The sequence below is a fragment of the Rhinichthys klamathensis genome, unplaced genomic scaffold (assembly GCF_029890125.1).
Source record: "Rhinichthys klamathensis goyatoka isolate OS25496 unplaced genomic scaffold, OSU_Roscu_1.1 h1tg000275l_1, whole genome shotgun sequence".
Lineage (NCBI taxonomy): Eukaryota > Metazoa > Chordata > Actinopteri > Cypriniformes > Leuciscidae > Rhinichthys > Rhinichthys klamathensis.
Genome location: NW_026606794.1, coordinates 1274921 through 1288880, shown reverse-complemented (window position 1 = coordinate 1288880; position 13960 = coordinate 1274921).

The window sequence follows — 13960 nt, the reverse complement described above, 5'->3', positions numbered from 1 at the left end:
TAACCAGCGCACCGAGTGACCGATTTGTGCTGGAGTCATCTAATACAGCTGGGACGTGGTTTCAATTACGGACACCTTATGATAGCAATCACTCAAGGACATTTATGTAATGATTCTCAGCACATGAGGCGAGCATTGCAGAGCAGAACTCCAGCTGTTTCACTCACCCTCTTCAAGTCTGCTTCCTGAGGCGCACATTTGATGATGCCCAGGATGAGACAGGTAGAGACGAAGGGATGCTCGTCATATAGGCTTTTCTGTTCACTTGTTTGAAGCGTAACAATTCTCGAACGCATTAAATAAAAGTGAGTCGAGCTTTCGTTTAAAAAAGATAAATGCGAAGAGCTCGAGAGCACGTGTCTACAAGTTAAAACCATCTATTAATTTCTTCAGTCTGTTTGAAATAGTGCGACCTCTGCAAGCTTACGCATTCTACTTTTACTTTTCTATCTATTTACTAAGCCAAAGTAAACCTGTCCCGAGTTTGCGCTGTAAAATGCAAGGGATTTCTGTCTTTTTTTATGATATTTTCCTAAGAAATTCTTTCGCGCACGATGTCTGCCGCTGTCAACCTGGATGCGTCTCTCAACTACACACTGCCGCCTAGCGGAGACAGAGAGAACGTCTCAATCTCTGATTCCAGCGCACGCTGTCATACATCTAGCATGTAGCTATTATTTACCATGTTTCCATAGTGGGATAAAAAAAAAATATGGAAATAATCCCTTTCGTATATCAAATAGAGACCAGGTGTAGTTATTCTGAATAAAATAATTTGTATCTATTAAACTACATAAATCTGATATAGTTAATCGTGTGTCACTGTTCCCGCCGGGAAATACGTGCTAAATGGGCACAGACTTACAGCTTAGAGAGTAAGCAAGTTCACATCTTGATGAACTGTGAGAGAATTAGCAGTGACGCAAGGTCCTGAGGGGCCTGGAATTACCAGATTTATTCCAGAAGCCTATTAAAGTGGATGGGTTGAAGGTGTTGGAAGATTCATGAAATGTTGCTATGTTATTGCTAGTTATTGAAAACTCATTTCAGAGGAAGAGCGAGTTATATTTTAATTAAATTTTACGAAAGTTTTAAATTTAAAGTTGGGGGACACATATACCAATGATTTTTTTTTAAGCTTAAAAACTAAATTTATCACAATTGAAGAATGAAGGAACACCAAATAAAATAATTGCAATTTAAACACCAGTCCAGCTCTTTATACTTTTTCAAAAGAAGTTTCAAATTAATCAGCTCAGCTCTATAATATGAATCTGATAGGCTACTCCTTGACCCTGGGACCTTGTGACACAGCATTATGGCCTTGTATAAGCATTATACAATTCAAAGTAGGCTTACATAGGCCTATACACAATCACCGATGTTTGACCAAAGCTCTTAAATAACACAAACAACGCCAACACCTTTTCAAACTGAGGTCACGGGGAATGAAATAGAGAGAGATCCTAATATACACCTGTGAAGGTCATACACACAAACCTGGCTGTGCTAACTGTAGATTACATTAAACAACTTTCACTTCCTGTTCTACAGGAAGTGCACAAAGGACACACTGAGGGGAGCACGGTCTGTCAGTGTAACATGACTCACCAGTGCTACTTATTCACGATGAATCCATTCTGAGTTGGCAAACGGTATTGAAGCTGAAGGAAATGACAGTGGAAATAAGGGTACAGTGACTAATCGCCATTAGGGCCACACACACGATTAAAGGATAAATCAAACCCACATGTTTTCAAATCATATACAAATAAAACAGTTAAAGGGAATGTTTCCACAGACACATATCCCAGAAATAACTACGGATGATCCACTTTTCCATAAAACAATTAACATTGCTCACACGTATTTACCAATATAAACAATTCTTGAGAAGAACAAGCTCTGATGAATCATTGGACAACTATAACGTCAGTCACTGATCAGCCGTCAATGTAGAGCTCATGATTCCTCAAATCGAGTTATATATGACAGATAGGTAGATTGTTATCTGAAAATCATCAGCATATCCCAATTCACTTTGATTACACAGACCACAGCCGGAATATAAGGGTCACCGTGAGGTCTGATGGCTTTCAGCCGCTAATCTGGTTTGCATTACAGCTAGTGGATGCAGTTTAGCCACAACAGTTTACAGTACATTACCTGATATAGAGGATGAATCATTGTGTTTTGCCTATAAAAATCAAGCCAGGTCATTTCCACTGTTTCCAAAGCCCATTTTAAGACCTTGTATAGCATGTATAAATGTAACCAAACCTCATCAAACTGTGGCCCTGGAACCAATAGAACATTAGCAAGGGCTTAAAGAGACCGTGTGAATCAGTGTAAGAGAACAAGCAAGTTCCCCTGGTGTTGTCACTCAATGAAATTGTGTGTTAACTCTGTTCTTTCCCTTTCGTTAGTGAAAAGAGGCACATGCATCTCCTTTAATCTCACAGTCAGACCAAGATGCGCAACTGAGGGCAACTGAGAATGTCTGTTTATGCACAGACCCAGTATTTTAGTATCAAACGTGTGTGATATTTTGAGCTGATTTTAAAACACAATTCATTTTAATTTGTCATGCGTCTTTTAGCAACGAGGCACATGTGTGTTTATGATGTTCGGAATGACTTGAAAGTCTGGTAGTGTGTGATCCTCAGCTGTTTATTGTATGATGCCGTTTTTTTTGTGTTTTTTTTAAGCATTTACAAAGTCTGCAAGTGTATGAGACCTAGAGTTTTAAAATAAAAATAAAAAACTGACCAGGATAATTCTGAGTGATATAAAGGCCCAAAAGTGGTATAGTTCAACCAAAAATGAATATTCGGTCATCATTTACTCACCCTCATCACACAAAACCCGTATGACTTTCTTTTATCTGTGGAACACAAAAAAGGATTTCTTTTTTTTTTAAAGAATATCTTCACTCTTCAGACACTTTACACATCTCTTTAACATCACTCTGTACAAAATAATGAAAGAAGGTTTCATTAATGAAATCATGAAGGAAGAAGCACAACAAATGTTATTAAAAAATCATAAATGTGGTCCATACAACTTATATTTAAAACTTAAACAGTACAATAGAAGTAAATATTATCAGTAAATAACACCTTGACCTTTGCACTATTACATTGTATTTCTTCAGACTATAACTTATATATAATATAAGTATATAATATACTTATATATATATATATATATATATATATAATTCAGACTATAACTATAAAGTTATATGGACAAAATGTATGACACTTTTTAATAGCATTGTAAATTGTATAGAATGTCTTTAAAGATTCTGTCAGAACGAATCATTGAACTCAGTACAGAGGTTAACGATTTATTTCGGTGTCAACTGAGTAAACACAATTAGGCACAAAAGCCAGAGAACCATGAAGACACATGGACCTAGATATCTATGCAACATAACAGGAACTGCACGTTAAAATCTTGAAACCAAAAATCACTGGGGATAAAAATTGGAACGTGTTTGTAACACAACTGCAACATCACAAGTCACAAGCTCAGTTCAAAAGGACATGTGTGCCCCACTCTAACTCAAAACAAGGTTGCCAGGTCCATCTGGGGTCAATTCAACAACAAAATGCAGAAAGTGTGTTTCACATTAACACTGTCAAACTGTTTCTCATGTCCTCCTGTCACCCTGCGTCTGTTTTTGGGGATGCTGAGTTACTTTGTTCTTTGCCTCCTAAAATGAATATTTGAATGTGAAGGTATAATTTGAAGTTAGCTTGTTAAAAACGGTAAGAGTCTTTTCTTCCCTATTGTGATGTATATCCAAGTGAAACGGTTGCATGAAATAGAAAAATGTAGAGCGGGGCTTAATTTTGTCTATCGGGAATTGCTTGGATCGTTGTGGTTTGCTATTGCTGTGATGTCATGTGAGTGACAGGTTGCCCCGTCCTCACACCATCATAAGAGAAGAGAAGGGATGATGCTGCAAGAGGGAGGGCAAGTTATTTTGATTGAAGATAATGAGGGAACATGAATTCTGCAATATTCCATAAAAAAAGAAAAAGATAAAAGAAAGAATTGTCAATTTTGATTTCATGGTGACTTTAAAGCTTTTTTGGGATTAGTGGGTTAACATACTCAAAAAAACAAAAACAAACATAAGAGTAAATCTTAAACGCAGCGGTGGGTGGGCGTGAGGCCCAAATGGAAATTTGGAAAATGGTTTAAATATGTAAAATGTTGGAAAAGATTCCAAAATTGGATTTTGTGCATGAAGTTTATTTTGGTCTCCTATCTGAGATCAAATCTAAAACCAGAGTATTACACTATTTTCGGTTTACGATCCGGTGTGGCAGGAAGTCGGGTACTTTACTCAAGGTGACGCCTTCTGAGTTTCCAAAGCAGAGGCACAATGATTTATTGGATGAAAGTGAAAAGACAAGGTCAAATGAGGCGCAGAAGACAAAATGTAAATGTGAGTATGTCATAGACTACACGAGGAAGAGAAGTTTACAGTAAAAAGAGAAAAAAGGCAGCTGTGGTTACCAGAAATTCAACGTAAAAAAATAATATGACAATGTTTCCGGTATTACAAGATGGCATATAGGTAACTTATAACTGTATATTTCATTAAGTTGTATAATGTTAATATACCACTTGAACAAAATCTTGTGCTTAAAGCTTTTATTTAAAAAAAAAAATCACCTTAAAATGTACTGATAACAACCATAATAATACAGATGGCACAATAGAAACCCAAATGATTAATCAGATTTCATAAAACATGTCTAATACTAATAGCTAAATGGTGCAAGGTCATAAACACTGACTAAACCCCATCAGGGTAACACACATGACACTAAAACAATGCAACAACAGAAAATATAACACAAAACACCCTAATGTACATTACTGAATACAAAAAAAAACTTTTTAAATAAAATTATCACATGTGATGTGTCATGCAAATACCATGAATTTGACAGTATTTTACAAAAAAACATAATGCAATGTTTAACCATTTACAGTTTTTACTGTTTACTCTGTAAGATACTTAAAACTTCGAGTTTTTACCGTTTTTTTCCCTGTGAGAGTGATGATAAATTTACCGTAAAAATCTCAAATAAAAATACAAATAAAAAAGCAAATGTAAAACTGAAAAGGAAAGAGAACTGGTTTATCAAGGAGAAAACAAAGAAAATGAAATAAATATCCAGTACATAGCCTATAAATATATTTTGAGAAAGATGTACAGAGCTAAAAAAAAAAAAAAAATCCCAGCCAACTGAATAAAAGATATAGTGGATGCAGGCAACACAACAATGAGACGCTTGGAATATCTAAATGTGCATTACCAGTAAAATAAAAAGTGATGGGAATTTTCCCTTTTCAGTGATCTCTCAGTGAAAACTGCTTACATTAGACTGAATCAAAGGCTATTGATCACCAGCAGTAAGCTATTTCAACTATGTCACATTTTGTGAAAATATCTGAAAATTTTGAAAAGTGTCAGTTCATTTTCTTGTTAATGAGAATTACACTTATATTTGCAAATCCTTGATGAGATATGTTGTGAAATCCAGAAATTCTGTGCAGCTCCTCACTTCGATAAACCAAGAACATTTGTGACCTGCTACTCAACAACAAACACATTCCTGTTCCTCAAAACAGATGGAGGACAGAAGAAACAGATGAGGGAGAAATGACTGTTATGTGGAAACCCCCTCGGTTTTGTGAGGTTCGGTATACGATACATCTAAGATAGGAGTAAATGCACTAAAATTTTATAGTATAATATAATCAAATTAGCCTGTGATATTTATAGATATTATTACAAATTGTATAATAATTGTAACTACTTATATAATTGACAATTATTATAAAATAAATATTATAAATGATCATGTCCCAATCTCAACTGTACAATAATAAAGGCATCCACAACAACAAAAATGTATAAATAAAATAAAAATAACAGCTAATAGCTGTGTAACAACACAAGTAAATATTTAATATTTTCAGGATGTCAGAACAAATATTGAACATGTTTCGTCATTGTTTGCTCTACTTAATTTACCCGAAAAATGCTCTTGTTTTGTTTCCTGTCAAATCACCTGCCTTGCAAACATATGTGAGTGAAATCTGTGAGTAACTGAAGTGGGCACACATATGGAGAGCACAGTTCCAAGAAAGAGTAAATTACACTCGCCCCGTCTGCATGAGCATGCAGTTGTGCGGGGCGAAAATGCCGTCGTCGAGGTGTGGGAGGTTGAGGTGTGTGTGTCAATGAGTGCCATTTAGCTTGGCAATAAGGCATCTTTTTGTAACTTTGCACGAGGTTCCGCTTCTGAAGATGCACTACTTCGAGGCAACTCTGGTCGAGCAGGTACGTCTGCACCGGCATCCTACCAGCACTCAGTTTGCGTTTGTCCAAATTTTTTGCTTACATTTACAAAATTAGCCTACAAATGACATGAAGGCCAAGTATGGTTACCCATACTCAGAATTTGTCCCCTGCATTTAATCCATCCAAGTTAGTGCACACACATTAGGAGCAGTGAGTAGTGAACAACTCACACACACACACACTGCAAACCGTAGACACACACACACCCGGAGCAGAGGGCAGACATTTTTTTGCAGCGGCGCCCGGGAAGCGATTGGGGGTGTAGGTGCCTTGCTTCAAAGGCACCTCAGTCAAATAAGCCTTTTTAATGAAAATAAAGGTCCATGTTTAATAAAAATGTTCATGAAATGAAATTAAAAAAAAAAATCAGAATACAACACACACACACACAGTGAATCACTGTCTACACTTATTTCTAGACACACAAAGTTACCCAAGACATGTTCCTGGAACAACATTCAATCATATCCCTTACCCTAAACCTGACACCCAAACTAACATACCTCTAAATATCAGAGAGAAATGTTGCTGCAATGATGGTCCAGGATCAACAGAGATGTTGAACCAGGAACATGACCTATTTGGGCAAATCATTCCAAATACTGTGGCTACACCAAGTGAGGTCATATTGTAAACCAAAGAAAGTAATTCTCCTCTCAAAAGCAATCATCTGTATAAGAACATCAACTACATATAAACTTTTAAATGAGATTTTTTTTTTTGTATCCAACCTTGATACACTCACAATGGGGATGGAGAATTACAGGGGGAAGAAAATGCAGAAAGGTGGCAAGGATGGTTTGCTGAAGAGTACGAATATTTTGAGACATTTTGGTAAACACTGCTGTTCAAAGGTTTGGGGTTGGTATGATTTTGAAAGAAGTCTCTTCTGCACTTGTACTTATTATTACAGTTTAAAATAATTGTTTTAAAATGTAATTTATTCCTGTGATGGCAAAGCTGAATGTTCATCACCCAATTCCTTGACCCCAAACTTTTGAATGGTAGTGCAAATTCCAGATCATTGAGTAATTTTGGTATAAATAACAGTTGAAAGTTTAAAAGAGCCCTTTATTTTGACGATTTACCCTTCAGCTTTGGCATGAAATCTCTGAATCAAAATCGTTGTTGAAACCCTAAATCACATTATTTATAAAAGAAGAGGTTTTGATTTCAGGGCAAACGTCTAAAATAGAGATATCAGCATTTTGGACAGTAACAGGACCCAAAAGAATCTGACAACCAAGGGAGTCCAAATCTAATCTAACCTAAATTCCTAGCAACTACATTCCAAAGCAGTCATTCAATCCGATTTTGTCCAACCAATTTAGTCTAAAAGAGGGAAGAATCAAAATGCCAGGTCCTTTGTCTCTAGCACGAGCTGTATCGAATAATGTGTGGTTTAGGTTTTCCAGTAAATTTGTATTACAGTCACAACTAAACAGGTTCCCCATTTACCCCATGCTTCATGTCTTAAAAGTCACTCAATTCAAATGGATTCATTTTACAATCTCTTTATGAACTTTTTGGTAGTTGCGTAGACAGAAATTACTCCGATTTCATTAAAAAGATCTTCATTTGTGTTCCTAAGATGAACGAAAGTCTAACGGGTTTGAAACGTCATGAGGGTGACTAAATGATGACAGAACTTTCTTTTTTGGGTGAAGTAACCCTTTAAACAGGACAAAATATGTTTTTAAAGGGAAACGAGCATTACAAAATGCAAAGGCATTACAAAGCAAAAATGATATGTAAAGATTGTAAAACACAGACCATGTGTGAGAGCCTCTGAAGTAAGCGTCATCTTTTGATTCTCATCTTAAATAATATGGTTTAGTAAGTTGATGCTAAAGCAATTTAAAGTAGACAAGGTATTATTTACGACCATATTGTTGATGATGACTGATGGAGATTTACTACAAACAGTGTTAACTAAGAGGAAAATATGGAGTGATTGAGCGGCTATGTGGATGATGGAGATGGATGGTTGAATGATAACCCCCCACTACCCACTGGCTTTGTGGAGGCCAGTGCTATTAGCATGTCCATGTAACAATAAATCGCCAATCCCACACACACACAAACTCACGCACACCCTTAGCGCTCCACAGCAATGATGGATGGGCCCCTTCAGGCCTGTGTATAGGAACCGGGGTGTGTGTCGCTGTCAGTGTTCAAATTAAAAACCTAGCCCCTCCCAGAATCCCTCCCAAACACCTTGACTGAAGGGGAGGACACACACGGCGCACACAGAGGAAGCCAGAGTTTTGTTTCTGTAACCTTTGACTCCTGAAGCCCATCAATAACCTCCCAGCAGCACAGAAGAGAGGGAGGGTGGGCTGCCATCCATCTTCATTGGAGGAGAGGAGAACGTGCGCTCGCTGTCTCTCCACTCTTCCCTTATCACTCCATCTTCTCCCACACACTCACTTCACTTTCACTCACAACCTTTTGTCTGTCAGTTTTCCCTCTTTACATTCAGTTTGTCTCCTGTGAATGTACAGGAAATCTACAAATTGTCCAAGTTGAGATTTTAACCGAAGCAATTGAAATAGTGTCAAGGGTCATTTCTGCTCCTAAAAATATTTAAAGGGATAATATTTGGAAGAATAATAAAGCACTGAAAACTATGAAATATAAGGTTTATATACACTACTGTTCAAAAGTTTGGGGTCAGATTTTTTTTTATGCTGTTGAAAGAAGTCACCAAGATTTTTTGGATCAAAAATACAGTAGAAATATTGTCGAAATTTAAAATAACTTTTCAATTCAAAATACTTTAATTTATTCTTGTGATGGCTAAGCTGAATGTTCAGCATCAATACTTTAGTCTTCATTGTCACATGATCCTTCAGAAATCAGTTTAATATGGTTTCTCATTATTATCAACGTTGAAAATAGTTGTGCTGCTTAAAATATTTCTGTAAACCATGATTCATTTTTCAGGATTCTTTGACGAATAGAAAGTAAAACATAGCTTTTTTTTTGTTCTTTTTTTAAATAGAACTGTTTCGCAACACTAAAAGTCTTTACTTTCACATTTAATCAACTTAATGCAGTCTTAATGAATAAAAGTATTAACTTCTTTAAAGAAAATCTTACTGACCAAACTTACCAAAACTTTTGAAAGGTTTACACATTACATGCAAACCAATAAACCAACAATGCAAAAGTAAAAATTAACCTAACCATTAAACCAAAACCCGGAGTAACGAGCAACAGAAGGTTTTGATTTACATAAAGCGCTCAAGTTTCCCTGATTATAGAATACAGTTTAGGTGTTTATATGACACACTGATGATTATTAGGCCTAATAAATAATCTTATTTTTGCACTGTGGTTCAGCCATCCCAATGCAAAAAAATGCAGCTTTGATCAGTTGGTCAAGTGATTGTTGGTCACTGTCTTGGTAGGGAATATAAACTGTGGCATAAAGAGAGAGAGACAGACTGAGATTAGTTCACAGATCACCATATTTCCATAATCAGTCTGATATGAAGCCGTGGCAGACACTATGCAAACACCCCGCCACAGTTCTTTCCTCTTCGGCTTTTTCATCTGGCCCATTTGCAAAAACACTCACAGATTTGAACAATAACTTATATAAAGGCATATAAACATGCAGGTTATTTTTAACTCTCTTCCGTAAGAGACAAAGATCCATGGGTGACATGCTATCAGCTTTCGCCATCGCCGGCAAACTGCTTTTATCTGTTTCATTTCTTTTCTTCCTTTCTGTTATGAGCAAATGTTTATTATAAGCTCGACTGCACGCAATGTTTTCTCTCTCTGGATATTGAGACAGGAGTGAGATAGTGACCTCACCTGACCTCTGCTGCTCTGGCACACGAAACATGGACACTTTTGTCTAGATACATTCGATATCTTTGCTATATGGAGGACTTGGTAAAACAGAAATATTTCTAAAGTGACATTCGTTATCAAACAGCATTTCATCCCATCTTGGATTGTTGTCAAGGTTTGAAGATTTTGAAGATTTTCTAAGTTCCCACAGTGGTGTTTGTAAACTCAAGGTCTGCCTCGTGAAATGTTTGTACAGACACAAGCATATACAAGTGTGACATTCGCCTACGTTTGCAAATAGAGGAGATCTACAAGTAATTCACTAAAGTTGGTGACAAATAAAATTATAATCATGTCATACAGATTTACTTAAAGTGCCCGTATTATGCTATTTTAAAGGTTCCTAATTTTGTTTTGGAGGTCTCCTACAATAGGTTTACATGCATCCAAGGTCTAAAAACACTATCATTTTCTCATAATATACATTGCACATCTAATTTCTCAAAGAGTCTTTCTCGGTTTGTTTGAAGATTCAGTCTCTCTAAACACCTTTCCGCTAGCAACTCTGCTCTGATTGGTCAGATGGCCCAGTCTATTGTGATTGGTCGAGCGCTTACAGTGTTTGTCGGAAACGAAACGCTCATACACAGAGACACGAATTATGGCGCCAGTTTTTCCGTATCAGTTCCAGAACAAGTCAAAATCCTTTTGAAGTGTATGAAAAGCTGATTTGCAGCACTGAACACAAACCGAACTCTTCCAGGCCCCAGGTACAGTTTGAGGGTGGGTCAAATTAGACGTCGTTCACGGGCATAATGAAGACCATAGGTAGGCATTATGCAAATCTGTTACAAAGTTACATAGGTATGTAACAGGAAGTGATCATTTCAGTATCATTTCAGCAGTTCAGAATCAAATATTTCTTTTAGGAGACAATAACTGTGTCACACACATTGATCTTTAAAACTTTGCAGAGCTTTTACATTCACAAACAGCTCTATTACCCTTGGGTAAAATAATCTGTAACGATTTTCTCATCGTCTTCAAAAACCCATTATTCATCTATTACATCCTGATTTGTTTTTGTAGCGCTACCCAGAAGATCACAAAATCTGTTGAAGCAAAAGATACATCTGTGTCTGACAGATCATCCCTCTAATGGCCCATTTGGGGACACAGGACAATTTTTTGTTCTGCTAAAAACAACATGCAAATGTGAAGCCTGATCTTGATCACATCATCTCTTTCCGTCTCTCTAACACACGCAGAAAGCTCAAAACTACACAAGTCGTTCAACCACACACTGCTGTTAGGATACATGCGGTCAAGAAAGGATAAGGACATATCAATATATACAAACACACTTGGGACAATAACACTGCAAAAAAAATCTGTATTTCTTTCCTACACCTGATTGTGTCCATTCCCTTTGCAGTAGATCTTTGTCAATGAATTCTTAATTTTTTCCAACTTTTCAACTAATGAATTCATGTAAATCAGGGGTCTTTACCATGGGTCCACAACCCACAGCAGTATGGCAGGTTTTTTTTTAAACAAAAGCACAATACTAAGTTAACTTTAATCAATGCTAAACTTATCAAGCTAAAGAAAATGCTTCATTGAATCTTCCACATTAAACTGTATCAAGTAAAATTAGGAAATGTTCACACATATGATGCATCAATCATCATTAACAATAACTGACTTTGAAAGTATCTTATGCTCACCAAAGCTGCTTTTATCAAAAATACAGTAAAATCATAATATTGTGAAATATAATAATAAAAAATAAAAAAATCAGCTTTAATTCATCCCAGTGATGGCAAAGCTGAATTTCCAGCAGTCATTACTTCAGTCTTTAGTGTCCTTTATCCTTCAGAAATCATTCTAATATGCTGATTTGGTGCTCAAGAAACACTTTTTATTATCAATGTTGAAAACAGTGCAACTTAATAACTTTATAGAAACCTTGATCGTTTGTCCAATGATTATTTGATGAATAGAAAGAACATTTGAAATTGAAATCTTTTTGTAACAATGTAAACATCTCTACTCTAAACAATTTAATGTCCTTTAGTAAGATTACTCTAAATAATCTTACTGACCCCAAACTTTTGAACGGTAGTGTATGTACTGTATTTGGTTCAATATGCATGTTATTATAGGTCTGGCTTAAAATGAAACACTCAGTTTTATAATATATGGAGGTCCCTGCTTCATTTCTCTATCAATTGAGTGGTCCTTTGCCTGGAAATGGTTGAAGAAGGGTTAAATCAGTGAATGTGACTTCAAGACATCTTGAATTGACACTGGAAGTGAAGTCACCATTGCCCGTGGACATCTAGCATAAAATTACAGCATAGTGAAGTGTTAAAGAAAACTTTCCAAGAGGACTGGATTACCAGATTCCCTTACCACGGGTTATAATGACAAAAGGATAAGTCATTCAAGCAAGTCCTTTATCTTGGGTCGTAAGAATAAACAATTCATCTTCAGTTTTACATTTGGCTCAACAGGGTCATAGCTGCCAGAACTTCCGAACTTCGCCATCGGTCCCGGGCCGTGAGGGAGGGAGACGGGCGCTGAGACCAGCAGTAGGAGGCAGGATTCATCATCCGGTTATAAGCTGGCACTGCTCGGTTCCTGAACCCCAACAAAAAGCCTGTCGCGCTCAAGTGAGCCCCAAAAGATTTGTTTTTGCCCGAATCGCTCAAAAATTGTGGGGAATCAACAGACCCAGAGGGCCACGGTGTCTCATCTGAGAGGATGAAGAAGCGGAAAAGGAAAATGTGTTTGTGGTGTGGTCACACTTCAGTAACGTTTTCCACACACAGACATAAATAGTGGTAGCAGGGGGCATCTCTCATTGCATGATGGGACAGTGATTGCACAATATTGGATAAGGCAGGTTTTGTGCCACAATGAAAAGGAAGGAAATGAGGGAGAAGAGTTGTGTGTGTGTGCCGTGTACTTCAAATGGTTCTAGGTCATATAAGGTCTAATCTAAGAGTCACTGACCACTTTCATATTTCATCAAGCATACGACAAAACAATTAGACTCAGAGTGACTTCATCTAAACACAGACAGACTGGTAAGAAAAAAGTATAAATACTTTAGTGAGTCAAAAGTATTTACAAAATGTATATATTCATGTACGTCACAACAAAAGCCCATTATCAGATTCTGTCACTGTTTTATAAACATTGATCAGAGCCATGGACATGAGGTTAGTGCACATCTGGATCAGTGTTATTATTGTTAACTAAAACTATTACAAATAATTTTCATTAATTGAAATAAATGTAAAATATAAATATTAGATGAAAAGCTTAAAAATGAGAAATGTTATCTTGGCAACTAACTCAAATAAGAAAATAAATTAAAAAAATACAAATAAGTTGAAAAGCTATTTATAAAACCACAAACTAAAACTAAGACGACAACTGAAAATATAAAAAATAAAAGCTATTATTAAATACTATAATGGTCTACTAAAATAACACAAGGCGCTCATGTGGAACACACAGGTTCCATGTTGTGACCATGTCACGTTGTTCCAACTGATGTGCACATGCAAAATAAAAGTACACAATCTCGATTTATTACATATTTGTTGGCATTTGCAGAATTTATTAGTATTGTAGTATTCATTAGTGGTTTAATATAACAATCTGTACAGTGCATCTCTCTCTATATGTTCTCTACAATCAGAGCTGTCTGCAAAGGCTGAATGTTCTCATGCACGCTCGCTCTCACACACCAAT